This window comes from Saccopteryx bilineata, chromosome X (assembly GCF_036850765.1).
Source record: "Saccopteryx bilineata isolate mSacBil1 chromosome X, mSacBil1_pri_phased_curated, whole genome shotgun sequence".
In the NCBI taxonomy this organism is placed as follows: domain Eukaryota; kingdom Metazoa; phylum Chordata; class Mammalia; order Chiroptera; family Emballonuridae; genus Saccopteryx; species Saccopteryx bilineata.
Window position 1 is genome coordinate 111,001,004 of NC_089502.1, and position 19,306 is coordinate 111,020,309.

The window sequence follows — 19,306 nt, forward strand, 5'->3', positions numbered from 1 at the left end:
ACTCTTTTATTTTGTCTTTAATAGGTATTTTGTGGGCAAAGCCTTTTATTATTTTGAGGGTTTTGGTCACCAGAAGAAATGGCTGGCACGGTACAGGTGACATGGTCCCTCATCTGAATGTCTATCTCCCTTTAGATGAGACTGACCAGAAACTTTTCCAGGACTTCACAGTTTTATTAGTGAGGATAGGTCTTCTGGAAACTCATCAGGATTTCTTCTTCACATTCCCACCAAGCTTCCTCCTCACCCAGAGATCAGAATTTTAATCTGCAAAACAACAGGAGTCCCAGGTCCTCCTGGTGACACCCTTCCCACAGGAACTGAATTGTTAGTTACAGCACCCTGAAATAATCCCCTTTAGTCATTTCCTTTAAATTCTGTTCTCTCCTCTAATTCTCTGGCTCCCCAGCGGGCTGGTACATCAGGTGTTAATAGCACCATGTTATAGACAAGGAGCCTGAGACCCTGAGGGGTTAAACCACACTAGACAGACCTTATTGGGCTTTCTGAATTTGTGATCTCCAGGCCTACTATAGAATTAGTATTTATTTGCCTTTCTTTGAAGACAGAGAGTGCTGTGCTGTAGCGCTGTAAATATCATTTAATTTCCAAAATGGCTGGCATTGTAACCTGAGTGTGTCTCATAGCTGATGATGTGGGAAGGAGCACCTTGACATTTCTGGCTGTGATTTCAAGTATCCTCATGGAATAGTTATAGCTTTCATCCCCCAGAGTCCATAGACACTCAGAAAGAGGACAGGAAATGCAGAGAAAGAGGCCAATTGAATACAGCCAACTTAGAAAACAGCAGGACCCTCTTTGGTGGAGAGCAAGGCCAACAATTTTTTTTTTTTTGGCCAAACTATACCTTGAATTGCTAAATAAGAGATCTCAGTAACATGTTATCTGTTATAAACAACCCCTTCCCCCTAACAGTTTAAATGAATATTTGGTAGCCACACTCTCTGCATGGTCACATACAAGTATATGTGATACAGGTTCTTGTGTGTGTATGTTGCGTGCACATACGCCTCTGTGTGTTCAGATGTGGAGAGTTATTTACACACTCTGCTATGCAAAAATATATGAATCACAGGGGAATCTATTTAAAATATTGATATTCTCAGTTAAATCAACAGCGCACAATAATGTCATTGCACGTGCAAGCTCTATTTTGAAGCTGGAGAGGGGAAACGGAGGCGCTCCTGTAGGGCTGCCTGAAATCTCAGAATCGGCAACTTGCTACAATAAGCCGGAACACCCAGAAACTATACTTGAACTAATGCCTAAAACCTGACGGAGACATATTTCATAGTTAATCTGGTTACTCGGGGTTTATTTCACAGTCAGAAGTTCTTATGATGGAAGGGGCTCCTGCTGGCTTCTCCCAGACACATGACTGAATTAATGAATGAATGAATTCAACTTACCAGAGCAGATTTAAACTGCTTACTGAAACAAAATCTGGTCATTTTTCTTCCTTCCGTTTTCTTTTAAAAGATAAATACGAGCCTCATATGGATGCTGTAAGAGTCATTAATCCTTGATAACCGACTGTTTTATCTTTTGATTAAAAAAAGGCAGGCTGACTGACAGTGAGCTTACAACGGCAGCTCATTAACAAGCGGATTCAGATGTGGGCTCGCAAATAAACACCCTGCATTCCATTAAGCAGGCTGCGCCTAGGAGCTCAGGCCGCTTGTGCTCGGGCTTAAAATGCAAGGGACAGGTAAACCGGCTTTGTCTTGCTGAACCAGCAGAAAGCGCTCAAGTTTTTTTCAAAATGAGCGCTTTCTGAGCTACTACCTGGTTGTCAAATTTTAATGGGTGCTTGTTAACAGGGACTCTGAAATATTGTGATGTATGTGACCATCGGCAGCTTTCGGCCGCCTTTGGGGCTGATAGCAGGGTATTTTAATAGGTGCATTCTTAACCCCGGGGGAGGACTGCTTAAGGTGGTCCTTGGAGGTTTCTAGCACTCGCAGGACCTGGGAGGAAGGGCCCGGCGCTGGGAAATGCAGGGTCTCCGGAGCCCAGGAGCAGGGATGGAGGACTGCTGGGTGCCCTCTTCGAGTGCCAAGTCCAGGAGGGTGTGGGGGTGAGGATAACACAGGCGGCATTTCCTTTACGTGTCTGCAGGAAGCCAGAAGAGGTTAGGGTTTAGCTCTGCCTGTCCTCAGAGCTGCCTCTGTTTAAAACGCACCTTGTTTACAATGGGTGGGGGTAGTAAGGATGGTTCTTTCCTTCCCTTCCTCCCCTCTTCTTCCTTCCCTCCCCCCCATTTTCTCCTTTTCATTTCTTCTTCTTCTTACCCCCTTCCCCCTCCTCCCCTCTTTTATTCTCATTTTCCCTTCCTCCCTCCCCTTTTCCTTCTCTTCCCTTCCACTGTCATCCCTCTTTCTGACCCTCCTCTTCTGTTTCCATCTCCCCCTTCCTCCCCTGCGCCTCCTTCCCCACCTCCCTCTTCTTCCCCTAGGCCTCCCCCCTCCAAACTCTTTCTCCCTCCCTCTCTGCTGCTCCTCCCCCACTCCTTTCCCTCCCCTCCCCTTTCCTTTCCTCCTCTTCTCCCCCTCTTCCTCCCCCTTCCACTCTTCCTCTTGTCCTCCCTTCTTCCTTCTTCTTTCCTCCCTTTCCTCCCTCTCCCTTCCTCCCTTTCTCCTCCTCTCCGCTCCCCCTGCTCCCCCTCCCCTGTCTTCCTCTCCCCCCTTTCTTTCCTAACGCTCAGTCCAAGTCTCTGAGTAGCCAAATGTCTTCGGTTGCCTGTTGCTAGTAAAATGTCACTTCGCAGTCGGACCCCATCTTGCCCGCTGCTTCCTCCTCAGCTGCTCCCTCCCCAAACACCCCCCAAACACTCAGGAAGCTAAGCTTGCTTGCCTGGTTGTCAAGGAAGGACCCAAAGTGGCTTCTTAGTGTTTTCATCTGTGGCTGGGTCCCAAACCTGAGACTCGCAGGGCTTCAGGGAAGGAGGCTGTAACTACCAGGAAGGAGGCAGCTCAGCGCTGAGGGTGCAGCGGGCCCCTGGGCCCAGCTCAGATGAGGGGCCTGATGCGAAGCCATATGGAGCAGGGACCTAAATCTGCTTAGTGAAAATCACCGTTTGCAATGAAGCCTTCAAAACTGTTTTCAGAGAGAGGCTGAGTTTGCCTGGACCTGGCAGACTGTGTGGTGCATGTGCGGTATGCGTGTGTGTACATATGTTGGGGGTATGTGTTTGCATGAATGTGGTATGTGTGGTATGTGTGGATATGATAGTGGTGGTGTGTATGTGCATGTATATATGTGTGCATGTGGTGTGTTGTATGTGTGTGCATATGGCTGTAGTGTGTGCATGCATGAGGTACATGTGCATATGATAGTGGTGGTGTGTGTATGCATGTGTATATGTATACATGTGGTGTGTGTGCATATGCTGGTGGTAGTGTGTGTGCATGTGGTATGTGTGCATATGGTAGTTTGTGTGTGTGTGTGGTCGTGATATGTGTGCATGTATGTAGTGGTGGTGGTATGCGTGTGTGCATGCATGTGGTGTGTGCATGTTGTGGTGTATGTGTGCATGTATGTGGTGTGTGCATATGGTGGTGGTGGTATGTATGTGGTGTGTGCATGTGCTATGTGTGCATATGATGGTGGTGGTGTGTGTGCATATGGTGGTGGTGGTATGTATGTGGTGTGTGCATGTGCTATGTGTGCATATGATGGTGGTGGTGTGTGTGCATATGGTGGTGGCGTGTGTGTGTGCATGCATGTGGTGTGTGTGCATATGGTGGTGGTGGTGTGTGTGTGCATGCATGTGGTGTGTGTGCATATGGTGGTGGCGTGTGTGTGCATGCATGTGGTATGTGTGCATATGGTGGTGGTGGTGTGTGTGTGCATGCATGTGGTGTGTGTGCATATGGTGGTGGTGGTGTGTGTGTGCATGCATGTGGTATGTGTGCATATGGTGGTGGTGTGTGTGTGCATGCATGTGGTGTGTCTGCATATGATGGTGGTGGTGTGTGTGTGCATGCATGTGGTGTGTGTGCATATGGTGGTGGTGTGTGTGTGCATGCATGTGGTGTGTGTGCATATGGTGGTGGTGGTGTGTGTGTGCATGCATGTGGTGTGTGTGCATATGGCGGTGGTGTGTGTGTGCATGCCTGTGATATGTGTGCATATGGTGGTGGTGTGTGTGTGCATGCATGTGGTGTGTGTGCATATGGTGGTGGTGGTGTGTGTGTGCATGCATGTGGTATGTGTGCATATGGTGGTGGTGTGTGTGTGCATGCATGTGGTGTGTGTGCATATGATGGTGGTGGTGTGTGTGTGCATGCATGTGGTGTGTGTGCATATGGTGGTGGTGGTGTGTGTGTGCGTGCATGTGGCGTGTGTGCATATGGTGGTGGTGGTGTGTGTGTGCGTGCATGTGGCGTGTGTGCATATGGTGGTGGTGGTGTGTGTGTGCGTGCATGTGGCGTGTGTGCATATGGTGGTGGTGGTGTGTGTGTGCGTGCATGTGGCGTGTGTGCATATGGTAGTGGTGGTGTGTGTGTGCGTGCATGTGGCGTGTGTGCATATGGTGGTGGTGGTGTGTGTGTGCATGCATGTGGTATGTGTGCATATGGTGGTGGTGGTGTGTGTGTGCATGCATGTGGTGTGTGTGCATATGGTGGTGGTGTGTGTGCATGCATGTGGTATGTGTGCATATGGTGGTGGCGTGTGTGTGTGCATGCATGTGGTGTGTGTGCATATGGTGGTGGTGTGTGTGCATGCATGTGGTATGTGTGCATATGGTGGTGGTGTGTGTGTGTGCATGCATGTGGTGTGTGTGCATGTGGTGGTGGTGTGTGTGTGCATGCATGTGGTGTGTGTGCATATGGTGGTGGTGTGTGTGCATGCATGTGGTATGTGTGCATATGATGGTGGTGGTGTGTGTGTGCATGCATGTGGTATGTGTGCATATGGTGGTGGTGGTGTGTGTGTGCATGCATGTGGCGTGTGTGCATATGGTGGTGGTGGTGTGTGTGTGCATGCATGTGGTGTGTGTGCATATGGTGGTGGTGGCGTGTGTGTGCATGCATGTGGTGTGTGTGCATATGGTGGTGGTGTGTGTGCATGTATGTGGTGTGTGCATATGATGGTGGTGGTGTGTGTGTGCATGCATGTGGTGTGTGCATATGATGGTGGTGGTGTGTGTGTGCATGCATGTGGTGTGTGTGCATATGGTGGTGGTGGTGTGTGTGTGCATGCATGTGGTGTGTGTGCATATGGTGGTGGTGGTGTGTGTGTGCATGCATGTGGCGTGTGTGCATATGGTGGTGGTGGTGTGTGTGTGCATGCATGTGGCGTGTGTGCATATGGTGGTGGTGGTGTGTGTGTGCGTGCATGTGGCGTGTGTGCATATGGTGGTGGTGGTGTGTGTGTGCATGCATGTGGTGTGTGTGCATATGATGGTGGTGGTGTGTGTGTGCATGCATGTGGTGTGTGTGCATATGGTGGTGGTGGTGTGTGTGTGCATGCATGTGGTATGTGTGCATATGGTGGTGGTGTGTGTGTGCATGCATGTGGCGTGTGTGCATATGGTGGTGGTGGTGTGTGTGTGCATGCATGTGGCGTGTGTGCATATGGTGGTGGTGGTGTGTGTGTGCATGCATGTGGTATGTGTGCATATGGTGGTGGTGTGTGTGTGCATGCATGTGGCGTGTGTGCATATGGTGGTGGTGGTGTGTGTGTGCATGCATGTGGCGTGTGTGCATATGGTGGTGGTGGTGTGTGTGTGCATGCATGTGGTATGTGTGCATATGGTGGTGGTGGTGTGTTTGCATATGGTGGTGGTGTGTGTGTGCATGCATGTGGTGTGTGTGCATATGGTGGTGGTGTGTGTGCATGCATGTGATATGTGTGCATATGGTGGTGGTGGTGTGTGCATGCATGTGGTATGTGTGCATATGGTGGTGGTGTGTGTGCATGCATGTGGTATGTGTGCATATGGTGGTGGTGGTGTGTGTGCATATGGTGGTGGTGTGTGTGTGTGCATGCATGTGGTGTGTGTGCATGTGGTGGTGGTGTGTGTGTGTGCATGCATGTGGTGTGTGTGCATATGGTGGTGGTGTGTGTGCATGCATGTGGTATGTGTGCATATGGTGGTGGTGTGTGCGCATGCATGTGGTATGTGTGCATATGGTGGTGGTGTGTGTGCATGCATGTGGTATGTGTGCATATGGTGGTGGTGGTGTGTGTGTGCATATGGTGGTGGCGTGTGTGTGCATGCATGTGGTGTGCGTGCATATGGTGGTGGCGTGTGTGTGTGCATGCCTGTGGTGTGTGCATATGGTGGTTGATGGTGTGTGTGCATGGTGTGTGGTATGTGTGTGTGCACATGCATGTATTTGTGCACTGCACTCTCACATCCTTGGAGAGAAGAGATGAATGCTTTGGTGGGGAGGAAGGCGACACTCTGCCTAGAGCCGCCAGGCACCAGCGCGCGTTCAGAAGAAGCAAGAGTGCTTTGCCAGTAGAAAGCTTATTTTGCCCAGCAGGACCAAAAATCCAATTAAAGAAAGAATGAGGGAAATGTGAAGTCTGGACGGAGCATTGGCACCTCCCCGGCTGACTTCCTTGGCAGGGATCTCTGTGGAGGGGAAGGCCCAACGACGGCTATGGGCTGTGGGGATGGCCGACCCGGAGAGGCTCCCACGCGCCATAGCTAAACATGGGGGCGGCTGCCAGCGGTCAGGCCCCGCCTGTATCTGTGGCCCAGGGCTGAGGCCTCCTGCAAGGACCCGCCAGTAGTCCTCGGTGTGAAGAGCCAGGCCTCCTGGCAGCAGTGGGAGCACCAGCTCAGCCTGGGCTCTCGGACCATTTGAGCCACCCACCCGCCCGTGCCTATTGACATCGGTGAGAATCGCACAGGCAGATTAAAGGCAGCATATGGCCCCCCAACTGGAAGCCAGCGGAGCTGAACCAACACTGGCAAATTGTGTTCAAACCGCATTGAGAATCCTGGCAGCTGCACCTGGCATGGGGAGCAGCCGGCGACCTGCATACAAAGGGAGTTTTATACACAGGGGGCGGTAGCAGCAGCGATGGCGGCCCTGCCACCCCCTCCCTGCCGCAGCCCGCTCTCTCCTCCCCTGCCATCCGAAGCTGGGCATTGGACCTGAGAGATGGGGAGCTATTTGTCCAGGTTTCTGAACCTGGAGAAAGGAGTGCAGCTCCTGTTTAGAGCTTCAAGGCCGAGACAGATTTATCGAGTCTTCTATGATCCCCCTCTGTACTTACGTGCCCTCCCCAATTTAACAATGGCCAGATTCCCCTAGCCGTGAGGAGGCAGTGCGAGGAGGCAGTGCGCCCACAGGGAACAGCAGGAGGCGGCAGGATTCCCAGCTTGACCCTTAAGGAAAAGGTGGCAGTTTATCTTTTCCAGCCTCTGGGAGAGCTCAGCGTCTCCCTCCCTCCAGTCCTGTCTAAGTGAAAAATAAGAAGCAGAGAGGGGTTTTTGTTGTTGTTTATTTTTTATTTTATTTACTTTTATTTTTTAGAGAGAGAGAGAGAGACAGACAGACAGACAGGAAGGGAGCAAGATGAGAACCATCAACTTGTAATTGAGGCACTTTAGTTGTTCATTGACTGCTTCTCATATGTGCCTTGACCGGGGGTGGGGGGAGGGGGGCGAGGCTCAATCCGAGCCAGTGACCCCTTGCTCAAGCCTGCAACTTTGGGCTTCAAGCCAGAAGCAACCTTTGGCCTCAAGCCAGGTGCGATGAGATTATGTTGATGATCCCACCGCTTAAGCCGGCAACCCCACACTCAAACTGTTGAGCCCGTGCTCAACCCAGATGAATCTTCGCTCAAGCCAGCGACCTCGGGATTTTGAACCTGGAACCTTAGTGTCCCAGGCCGATGCTCTCTTCACTGTGCCTCTACTGGTCAGGCTGTTTGTTTTGATTGATTGATTGATTGATTGATTTGAGAGAGAGAGGCATCGATTTGTTGTTCCACTTATTTATGCATTCATTGGTTGATTCTTGTATGTGCAATGACAGGGGATTGAACCCACAACCTTGGCATATCAGGACGATGGTCTAACCAATTTAGCTTCCCGACCAGGGTCAGAGATGTTTTTGTTACTTAATGCAAGATTGGACAAACATTATGGAACACTGACATATAGAAATAAAAAATTGAGTGTGATGGAGTTGGGAGCGTCCAGAGATTAATGAACGTGCAATAAACCAACTGAACCAGGTAGGGGTAATGTTTGCAGAATAAGCATGTAAAGCGAGCCTGGCTTCTAGCACCTGGATAATCTGGTTGTGCTGCAGGTCAGGTGAACATGCCGAGTGGTGAAATCAGGCAGACAGACCCATGGGGACGTGCAGTGAGGGAGGTGTGGCATTGGGGGTGATCTGCCTCATAGAATAGGAATGAGAGAACATCACGTCCTGGCTTCATGTTCCTTCTCCAGTCTATGAGAATACTAATTATTTATTTCCCCAAAGGACACTCCATCCTGGAGGACAGCTGTAACCACATGAAAGTCTTTAAAAATGCTCTCTTGTCCCTATTTCCCCCTGGTTGACATTGGGGAAGGGGGTTCCAGGGAAGAGAAAAATCAAATTTTTGCCACAGCGTGGCCCCCACACTCTGGAAGAGTGTTGTATGGCCCACGATTTAGCCTGTTTCTTAGAACCTGCAGGGATCACCCTGAAGGTGGTTTGTGACCTCCCAACCCAACAGTGATACTTTCTTATTGTCAGGCCACCTCCCTGACCCCGCCACAGCTATGAGGGAAGGTTGGGACATCCTTAGACAATGTGAGGTGGAGACTTTGGGATGGCTCCTTGGCAGAGGGTTGGGAGGCTGTCTGAAATGAGGCCTAGGGGGCTGGGAGTGCCGCTGCCATAATGGCCCTATGGGTGCAGGGAGGGCTGTCGGGTGTGCTGCCCAGACATGGGTTTTAAAGCAACCTCAGTGTCCCGTCACCCTGGCCTGGATCTCGGGAGCTTTCGTCTCTTGTGGCTTGGGAGGCAGCCATTTAGAGAGACAAGCTGTGATTATTAAGCATCTTCTATGTGCTGGGGACAGTCGTATACAAAAATTAGGGCATAAGATCCTGCAAGGGGGCTTAGTCTAGTTGTCAGGTTACTTATATGAGGAAACTGACTGTGAGGCTGACTCGCCCAAGATAACTCAGTAGCGGTTGGTGGGGCTGATCCTGGCTGTCTACCGCTCCGTGCAGACTCATGCTGTGGGTGCAGCTGCTTTCCTTGTCACTCAGTTAGCTGTGGTGGCTGGCCCTCCACGGGCAACCAGGGCAGGACACCTCCCTCCCCTGTCCATTCTTCCAAGAAGAGAGGTCGGTCACCTATGAAAGAGAACGCTCAGCTGTGGTTGCTCTTTCCCGGGTCAGGGCAGAAAGGAAAAGTCCGGAAGGAGTCACTTTTGCCTTCTTGTACCATCTATCCCCCCTCTTAAAACTCCAGTTTTCAGCATATCAATGTTGGCAGGCGCTGGGCCCAGGAATCAGGACTTCCTCATAAGCGTAGATGGCTGGGAGAGGCTGCCACTTCCACAGACCAGTCTGGAGAAGAACCGGGAGCCCCCGGCTTGATCCCCTACATTGCAGAAATTCCCAAGAGCTCAGGAAGTGGGCTGTCTTGGATCTCCATAGGAAGACTTCATGCTAGAATGTTCTCTCTCTCTGGTCTTCATTTTTGGAAGCGGCACTCTAGCCTGGGGCCATCCTCTGCCTTCAGTGACTAAAATAGCTGCTGGTTTGGGCAACCAGCTTTCTTTTCTGTTTTGAAAATGCACGTGTCTTTGCAGTCACCCACTTACGTTGTAGTTGCAACCGTAATTCATGGACTAGCTGTGTGGCTGTGCTGGCCCTTAATTTGCTCACATATCTTTTGTATTCACCCCCTTCCTGTTGTCTCCTCCCACACAGACTCTGGCTTCCCAGTGTGACTTGCTTTGACCAAAGGGATACTATCAGATATCATTAGCGGAAGTTTGAAAAGTGCTTGTGTATTGGGACTTGCCCTCTCTTGTTTCTTGAGACCCCTACAGCTGCCAACATGGGACTATGCCCGGGTTACAGCCTGCCAATGTGCCTAAGTTAGGTCGATGGAGGTACGTGGCTGAGTCACCACTGTCACCAGTCGATAACCAGCACCAACGGCCGGATAAGAGTGAGGCCCTCCTAGACCAATCAGTGCCAGGCGACCTGCCAGCTATACAAGTGAGCCCAGGTAAGTCTGGCCCAAGCTGTAGACCCATATGCTCATGAGCTCATAAATAGCTGTAAAATATATATTATATAAAATTTGCCATTTTAACTATTTTTAAGTGTAGAGTTTAGTGGTATTAAGTACATTCATGTTGTCATGTGACCACCATCACCACCATCCAACTCCAGAACTTTTTTTATCATTTGCAGTGGTTGTTTACACAGCAAAGCTCAGTGATTTATAAGCTGCAGGGGTTGCCCCCAACTTCCTGTCTGGCGGTGATGAGCCTGCCTCTGAGGGGAGTCAGGTGGAAGGCTCAGGCTGGGGCGTGGGGCTCTGGAGGGTAGCCCCACCTGAGCTGACAGGGAACGCCCTCTGGTGTCTCAGCTACAGCCGCCCCCACCCCACGTGGAGCCTGCCCACTTCACAGGAGTCAGAAGGCTGCTCTTGCCAGAGGTGGCCGATTAAGCACAACACTAGCCTCCTGCCCTCGAGCGCACTCACCAGTGACCTTGCAGGAGCAAGGACTAGTCATCAGGAAGGACAGAGGCGCAGTGTCTCAGCGGACAGTGCAGAAACACAGGCGGCTCCTCTGATGAGCTCAGGCGTGGGATTCACTTGGACCTGTTGTTTACTGACCTGCCACCCAGGGCTTGGCATCTGACCTTGTGCTGTGGTACGAGCTGTGACAGCTGCTACAGCAGCCCTGCTTTTCTCGCCACTTCCTAGCTGTGTGAGTCACTTCAGCTTTCTGAAACTTGATGTTTTCATCTGTTAAAATAAGATAATGGTAGTGCCATGCCTAGGGCAAGAATTAGATGAGCCACTGCTGGACACGCTAACAGATGCTTAGTTAATACACATGGTGGCCCTAGATAGAGCGTTGGCCTGGAATGTGGATGTCCTGGGTTCGATTCATGGTCAGGGCACACAGGAGAAACGATCCTCTGCTTCTTCACCCCTTCCCCTCTCCCTTCTTTCTCTCTATCTCTCTCTTCCTCTGCTGCAGCCATCGCTCAGTTGGAGCAAGTTGACCCCAGATGCTGAGGATGGCTCCATGGCCTTACCTCAGGCACTAAAATAGCTCAGTTGCCAAGCAACGGAGCAACGGCCCCAGATGGGCAGAGCATCACCCCATAGGAGGCTTGCTGAGCGGATCCTGGTTAGGGCGCATGCGGGAGTCTGTCTCTCTGCCTCCCCGCTTCTCACTTAAGAAAAAAAAATACACGTGTCACGCCAGGTTCTCTCTCCCCCGCCTGGCTTACCATCTTTCCTCATCCTTTATGGAACTTTGTTAGCATCAGAAATTATGCCTTGACGGGCATCTTCAGTACTAACAGGAGAAGCACTTATTTGTCTTTTGGATTTTCACTCTGAAAATCTATAGTTTTCTTCAGCCATGATATTCAGGTCGGGACCCTAAGGTGGGCTGAGAGTGTTGAAATAAATAGGAGAGGGACAAAGGAGGAAAGAGGGAGCAAAGAAACTTTTGAATGCTGTGGCAAACAGTTATAATATTCATTTTATTTATCTTAGGCAATAGAACTCCTGAAGTTTAGTTAGGCACATCTAGAATAAAGTTTCACACTGTCTCTTACTGCTAGCTCGGGCTAGGTGACTAAATACTGGCTGATAGGATGTCATATCTTGAGATGTCTTCCAAGAACTTCCTTAACAGAAGTCGGGTCATGCCCTTTGTCTTTCTTTTTTTTATCACTCCCACCATCAACTGTCTGGAATGCAGATGTGATCACTGGAGCTTTAGACATCATTTTGAACAACGAGGACCAGGCTGCCACCCAGGTATGGCAGAGCAAAGAACTGGATTGAACCTGAATCCCTGTTCCAGTTACTTTGGTATTTAACAAACCACTACAGCATTCATGGCTTAAAACAGCCAATTTATTGTTCTCATAGATTATGTGGGTCGGGAATATGGCTTGGCTCAGCAATTCTCCCGCTCTTGGTGGTATTGACTTAGGTCACTCAGTGGTACCCAGCTGGCTGAAGGGCTGGTTTGGAAGATCCAAGGCAGCTTCACTCGCATTTCTGGAGCTCGGAATGAATGACTACAGATGAGGACTGCCAACCAGAGCACCTACGCATGGCCACTCCATGTGGCTTGGCATGTTCACAGCATAGAGGCCTCAGGGTAGTTGGATGTCTTCCATGAGCCCCAAGCAAGAGTATTCCAGTGAACAAAGGGGAAACTGCATGGCCTTTTAGGATCTGCCCTTAAAAGCCTCTAAGCATCACTTCTGCCAACTCTATTGGCCAAAACAGTCACAGGCCGGTTTGGAGTCAAAAGGAATGGAATTAGACACCCCCTCTTAATGGGAAAAACATCAGGGGCACATTGCACAAGAGCATAAGGGATGAGAGATAGTATTGTGGCCAGTTTTTAATACTTTATTTGATTTTTTTAGAGAGAAGGGAGAGAGAAAGGTGAGGAGGTAGGAGTAAGAAGCAGCAACTTGTAGTTGCTTCTTGTATGTGCCTTGACCAGGCGAGCCCAGGGCTTTGAACCAGTGACCTCAGCATTCCAGGTCGATGCTCTATCCACTGCGCCACCACAGGTCAGGCATGGCCAGTTCTGCAAAATACCACCTGCCATACTTCCTGAATGTTCAAGGAGCAGAACTGCCATACCAGCCCCAACCACCTAGCTTGAAATTTGAGTGAGAAATACCGTATTTCCCCATGTATAAGACACACCTTAATTTTGGGTCCTGAAATTTGAAAAAAAAATCTATTACATAAAGTTATTGAACTCAAGTTTTATTCATCATAAAATTCATACAACTCAGCCTGACCTGTGGTGGCGCAGTGGATAAAGCGTCGGCCTGGAAATGCTGAGGTTGCCGGTTCGAAACCCTGGGCTTGCCTGGTCAAGGCACATATGGGAGTTGATGCTTCCAGCTTCTCTCCCCTTCTCTCTCTCTCTGTCTCTGTCTCTGTCTCTCTCTCTCTCTCTCTGTCTCTCCCTCTCCTCTCTAAAATGAATAAATAAAAAAAAAATCATACAACTCCTCATCACTGTCAAAACTCCCATCCATTAGCTTGTCCTCATCTGTGTCTGATGACAAATCACTGTCTTCAACAATGAGCACAAAAACAAGCACGAAAAAGTGGGAAATGCAAGTAAAAAGTCTACAACCGCTGTATAAGACGCACCCAGTTTTTAGACCCCAAAATTTTCAAAAAAGGGTGCGTTTTATACATGGGGAAATACGGTACTCATTTCTGGCACTCTTTTTTTTTTTTTTTTTTTTTTTTTAATAAGTGAGAGGAGAGGAGATAGAGAAATAGATTCCCACATGCACCCCAACTGAGATCCACCTGGCAACCCCTCTTTGGGGCTGATACTCAAATCACCAGAGCTATCCTTAGTGCCTGGGGCTGATGCTCGAACCAGTGGAGCCACTGGCTGCGAGAGAGGAAGAGAGAGAGAAGGGGGAAAGGAAGGGGAAGAGAGCAGATGATTGTTTCTCCTGGGTGCCCTGACCGGGAATTAAACCCGGGACATCCGCACGCTGGCCCAATGCTCTATCCATTGAGCAAACCGGCCAGGGCCTCAGGCACTCTTATTTTTGTTTTTTGTTGCTCAGAACTTTGCAAACCGTGTGCTAATCCACAGAGATTAGCTCTGTATAGATTTAGAGGCACTTGAGGAAAGTGAAAGACTGTTTAGCCATCCTCTGGACTTAGTGTGAATAAGTGCTTGGCTAAAATAAATCTCCTTTTCTAACAGTAATGGGAATTACTTCCACCTTCCTGCCCTGCCCTTCAAGACCTTAAGGCCAAAATTAAGATGATATCTGTGTACATATTAGCTGTCTACACATTGCATAACATCCTTTTTTAATGTTGATGAGGCGCCCTGGGAACTTAACTCTTGTTTATATCAATTAGCCTATGTAAAATTGGTTTCATTATTGTCATTTCACTGAGTCGCAGAACTTATCGATGACATTAAGTGAGGACATAAAGTACATATGTCAGAAAACCATAGGGACAGATACAGACTGGAGAAGGACCTCTCTTAGTTTAAACCCTGGGCACTGTGCCTACAGTTTTTAAGCTGTGGGAACCTTATTTGAGAGTCCTGTGATGGGCCTGGGGGTTTGGATATAAGGGGCCAGGGCCTGCCCCTGGTGGATGTAACTAAGGGAGCGGTGACCGTGGCAGGAGGTTGAATAAAGTGGTGATCTTAGTGTTTGCCTGAGTTCGGTTTTCCAATTCCAGTGAGAGAGAAGGTGGGAGTTCAGTCCCCAGCACCTCCCCGGGCGTCACAGGGTCAGAGGCACGCTCAGTGCCACAGCTGGGTTTGGTAGCCCAGGGCTGGAGGGCAGAGGTCTGGGGCTCTGAAGCAGTAGCAGCCAGGGGTTAAGATAAAACACGGCTACCAAGTCTCCACAGGTGAGCAATGTTCCCTTTGCCCTGGACTTGATCCAGGAACCCAGAATCTACTGGCTTATGAGGTTCCTAGGGAGTCAGGAGAGAGTGAGAAGAGCGGTTCACCATGGTGGCTCACTTGGAAGGTTCTGGAAGCTGACCGCTGAGTTCAGGTCCTCACTTGTTGCTCCCTAGCTGTGGAATCTTGGTCAGGTGACTTCGCTGTGGCCCAGCTTCCTTACCTACAAAATGGGCCCTGCCTAATTAGACTGTTGCGAAGACTGAGTCAGACAGTGGATGTTCAACTGCTCAGCCTGGTGCCTCAGCCATGGCCGTTCTAGATCCAGGCAGAGGCGGAGGGAAATCTGGGTCAGCTCCTTGGACCGGCCCCGTAAGCTGGGCCCAATTCTTCTCATGATTCTGGCAGAAGCACCCAACAGCTAACCTCACTCTGCAAGCAGATCGCAAACCTCTGCTTCTATCACTTCTGCCAACACCCCTTTGCCCAAAGCAGGTCACAGGTCCTAGCCAAAGTCAAGGGCTGGAGAAATATAGTCCACTTCTAGTGAGAAAAACGGCAAAATCACCTGTCAAGGGGTGTGAGTGGATAATTCTAATGCAGAGAGGGGAGAGGAATCAGAAAACAATGATCCATCTACCACTTTATCCAACGCCCTATAAACCACCCATTAAAACTATATGAAATCTACCAGAACCAATCTCCTAGGTCCCTCTGTCAGTGGTTCCAGATGTGTGTGTGTGTGTGTGTGTGCAGTGTGGAAGATGAGGGGCTCACTGTCCCTCCCCACCCTCCACCCCCACAAATCTCTAAACCCTTGCCCTAACCCAAGTTCCTTGTAACTTGCTGCCTTGGGCTCAATAAATATTTGTTGACTGACTGATAAATACAGGCTGACATTCACAGGGACAAAGCGAATCCCATTGAGGCTTGAACTGAATGTCAATGAGTCTGAAGATGACCTCCTTGCTTTAAGTAACGGCAAGATCCCACCTTCAGGTTCTATCCAGGTTCTATTACAAGAATGGAGTTTCTGGTGCTTCCTGCACCCCCCCACCCATAACAACCTCAAACTGGCCCACTGGTGGCTTTCCTTTGAGATGTACAGTTTTCTCTCCATTCCCCCCACCCAGGTAGGATGTCTGAATCTGATAGGATACTCCCTCCTGCTGTAACTTCCCGAGCTGTCTGCACTGTCCAAGTGTTTCTGGGCTTCTCTGTGTCAGCCAGCTAGTGGGTAGATGTTTTCAGAGGCAGTTACCTATGTCAAGACGCTGGCGGCCGTGGGTGATGTCAGGATGGCAGGATGTGTGCAAGGCACGATTCAGGCAGGAGGAGTGAGGATAGACACACGTGTCTGCCAGACGCTGGGGCCGTGAAAACAGGAGGTTGTGCAGGCGGGGTGGGGTGGTGGGAGGGGGGGGTGGCTCTGCATGAGGGAAGCAGCTGCCTCTCCGCAGTCATTTAGGACCGGCAAGGTCCGGTCAAATATTAATAAAAAGCTGCCAAGAATGAAGCAGCGTCCTTATTTCTCTGCTTCCCAAGGAGGAGAGTCGAGAGGGGATCTATTGAATAGCAGGAGCCAGGACAGCCAATCAGAGCATCAAAGGAAGGCTGCAAGCCTTAAATCCAGGGGAAAGAGCTCTGCAGGCGAAGGATTCCATTTGTTTTCATTTTAATTTTTAAATAATTAATCTTTCTTCCCAGTGGTCAAAGTAAATCGTGGCCTATTGTGGAAAATTTGGAAAGTACAGAAAAGTGTAATGAAGATGATAAAAACTACCTATAATTTCTAGCTAGACGTCACCGCTGTTGACATTTTAACACATCTCCTTCCAGCCTGCTATGTGTACACAGCATAGTGGTTGAAAGTGTGGTGGAGAGTCCTGCTCTCTGGGTTCAGATCTGTGCCCTGCACATTAGCTGTGTCATTTTAGGTAAGTGCTCTGTGCCCTAGCCTTCTGGTCTCTAAAGCAGGGATATGAATAGTACTTACCTTATAAGGATGTAACCAGGATCTAATGACATGATCCTGTACATTTTGGTGTATAGTAAGTACTTAAAAAATACTAGCTCTTATCAGTATATTTCCACATATCACAATTTAGATCAAGCCCTTACCTCTTAAAAATTTTGAATACTCCTTGTTTTCATACCTAATATTTTGCTATGAGCATTTTCCTGTGTCATTAAACACTGTTATAGAGCATCATTTTTTATTTTCTATTTCTTTTCTTCTTTATCCAAGTGCGAAGAGGGGAGATAGAGAGACAGACTCCCGCATGTGCCCCAACTGGGATCCACCTGGCGATCCCTGTCTGGGGCTGATGCTTTGCCCATCTGTGGCCATGTTCACTACCGAGCTATTTTTAGCACCTGATGCAGATGATCCATGAAGCCATCCTCAGTGCCTAGGGCCGATGAGCTCAAACCAGTTGAGCCATGGCTGTGGGAGAAGAAGAGAGACAGAGAGAGAGAAGAGGGAAGGGGAGAGGTGGAGAAGCAGAGAAGCAGATGGTCGTCTCTCCTGTGTGCCCTGACCAGAAATTGAACCTGGGACATCCACAAGCTGGGCCAAGGCTCTACTACTGAGCCAACCAGCCAGGGCTAGAGCATCATTTTTAATGGCTTCAGAATGTTGTGTCCCATGGAGTCATCGTAATTTATTTAGCAAATTTCTTGTTGCTGGACATTGATGCTGATCTCAAGTTTTTGTTAATATAGATAATACTGCAATGAACATCTTTGTTAGGAGCCCCTTGAATTTGCCTACAATATTTTTTTTACTAAAGTATAATATACTTATTATAGAAAAAACCAAAAATACAGAAAATTCTTCTTTATATTTGTATACAAAAATATAAAGAAAATAAAAATTATCATTGAGAGAGAAAGAAAGAGCAGCCAGGGAGATTGAGAGGAGAGACTCTGTCACCAGAAAGAAGTGTCCTGGGCCCGTGTGTCATCTGTCTTAGAGGCTCCACCCAGCGCCTGGCAGTATAAACAATATGTAGGACGTCACAGAGCTTTAAGTGATTAATTGCCAACTAAGCACTATGAGTTTCCTAACCAGCAGTGTTTGCTCCAAGTGACTGGCTGGGACATGAAGAATCTTTAAGGTTTTTTAAAGAATGCTTTGTTCTGCTGTGTGACAGGTTTTTCAGAGTCTTTACAAGTCAGGAAGCTTTCTTTCCTAAGGGCCTTTCAGACAAGGGGGGCCTTAAATATCCTCAACCAGGAGGCCCCCTCCCACACCCCATCTTCTGGCCCTAGACAGTTTGGGGGCTGCCTTAGAGGTTAGAGCCTGCTCTGACCTCAGCCCATCTCCCCAGATCTCCTCTGAAAGCCCTCAATAGCCCAGGCTGCTCAGATGACCCCTTTACCCCACTGAAGGAGGTTCTGGGATAAGCTGAGAAAGGATGTACCCAACCCAGAGTGAGTTCAGAGGTGGAGGGATGGCTTTGAAGAAAACATTGGGCCGGTCAGGAATTTCTGAAGCCATGTGGCCTCTGCTTGAAGGACTTGAGATGCAGGGGCTGTGATGGTATCCGGTAGACTGCCCGCCAAGCCGGCCAGCAGCAATTCCAATCCCGTCCCTGGGTACATGCTGCTCCTCCTATCAAAAATAAGAAGGAGCGAGTCCGATTTTCCTCCCCTTGAATCTGGGCTGGCCTTGTGACTTGCTTGGGCCAATAGCAGGCAGTAGAAGTGTTGCCATGTGGCGTCTGAGCCGGGCCTTAAGAGGCGTGGCAGCTTCTGTGTTTGCTCCCTGGAACAGAACTGCTGAGAAGTCCGGGCTATCCTGCTGGAGAGAGAGGCCGAGCGCAGGACAAGGCAGGTGGCTCTGCCAACAGCTAGGCAACTGCCAAAGTTACGCGAATGAGGCCATCTGGGATGTCCCAGATCCAGCCAGACTCCCAGCTGAGTGCAGTTGCAGGAGTGACTCCAGCTGATGCCACATGGAGCAGAAGAACCACCCGCTGAGCAGAGCTGACCCATGAATCGTGAGAAAAAGTCGATTATTGTTTTAAGCCATTAAGTTTTGGGGTGCCTCTTAGGCAGCAGTGGATAACTAAAACACTGTTGTTTCACATTTTTGAAGGGCTGTTAGTGGGAGAGGAGTGGGATTTGCCCTTGCAGGCCCCGGGGAGAATAGCAAGGGAGTAGCACCTTTTGGCTCAGTATAGGTGGGGACTCTGAGGCATTTAGAGCCAACTAATTAAGGGACCACGTGTGTGACCTTGGTGCACTTCTTGCAGGGCATGAAGGAAAAGCTGAGACTGCTTGTCAGTGTCTGGAAGGGGACCCAGGGGGACCAGGTGGCTGGCATACTGTCTCACGTGGAGCTTTTGCGATTCTTTGCCTCCCTCTCCATACTCATTCCATCCACTTGCCCCTCAAATAATTCTGATGCCGCACCACAAGCCCCCAGAAGATAGAACCAGCCCCGCTTCCTGTTTCATCTCCGGGGGCTTTCGTCAGCTTAAGCGTTTTTCAGAGTTCACATGTCACCTCTTTCAGAGAGCTTTTAATATGACCTTGGCTTTTTGGAAACATATGATCCTTACCATCTTCTACAGTGCCTAGATTGCAAGCAAGCTCTCTGAAGAGAGGGACCCTGTTTTCTTGATCTCTCTATCTGCCCAGTGCTTAGCCCAGGGGTGATGGCCCAGCTTCCACCCAG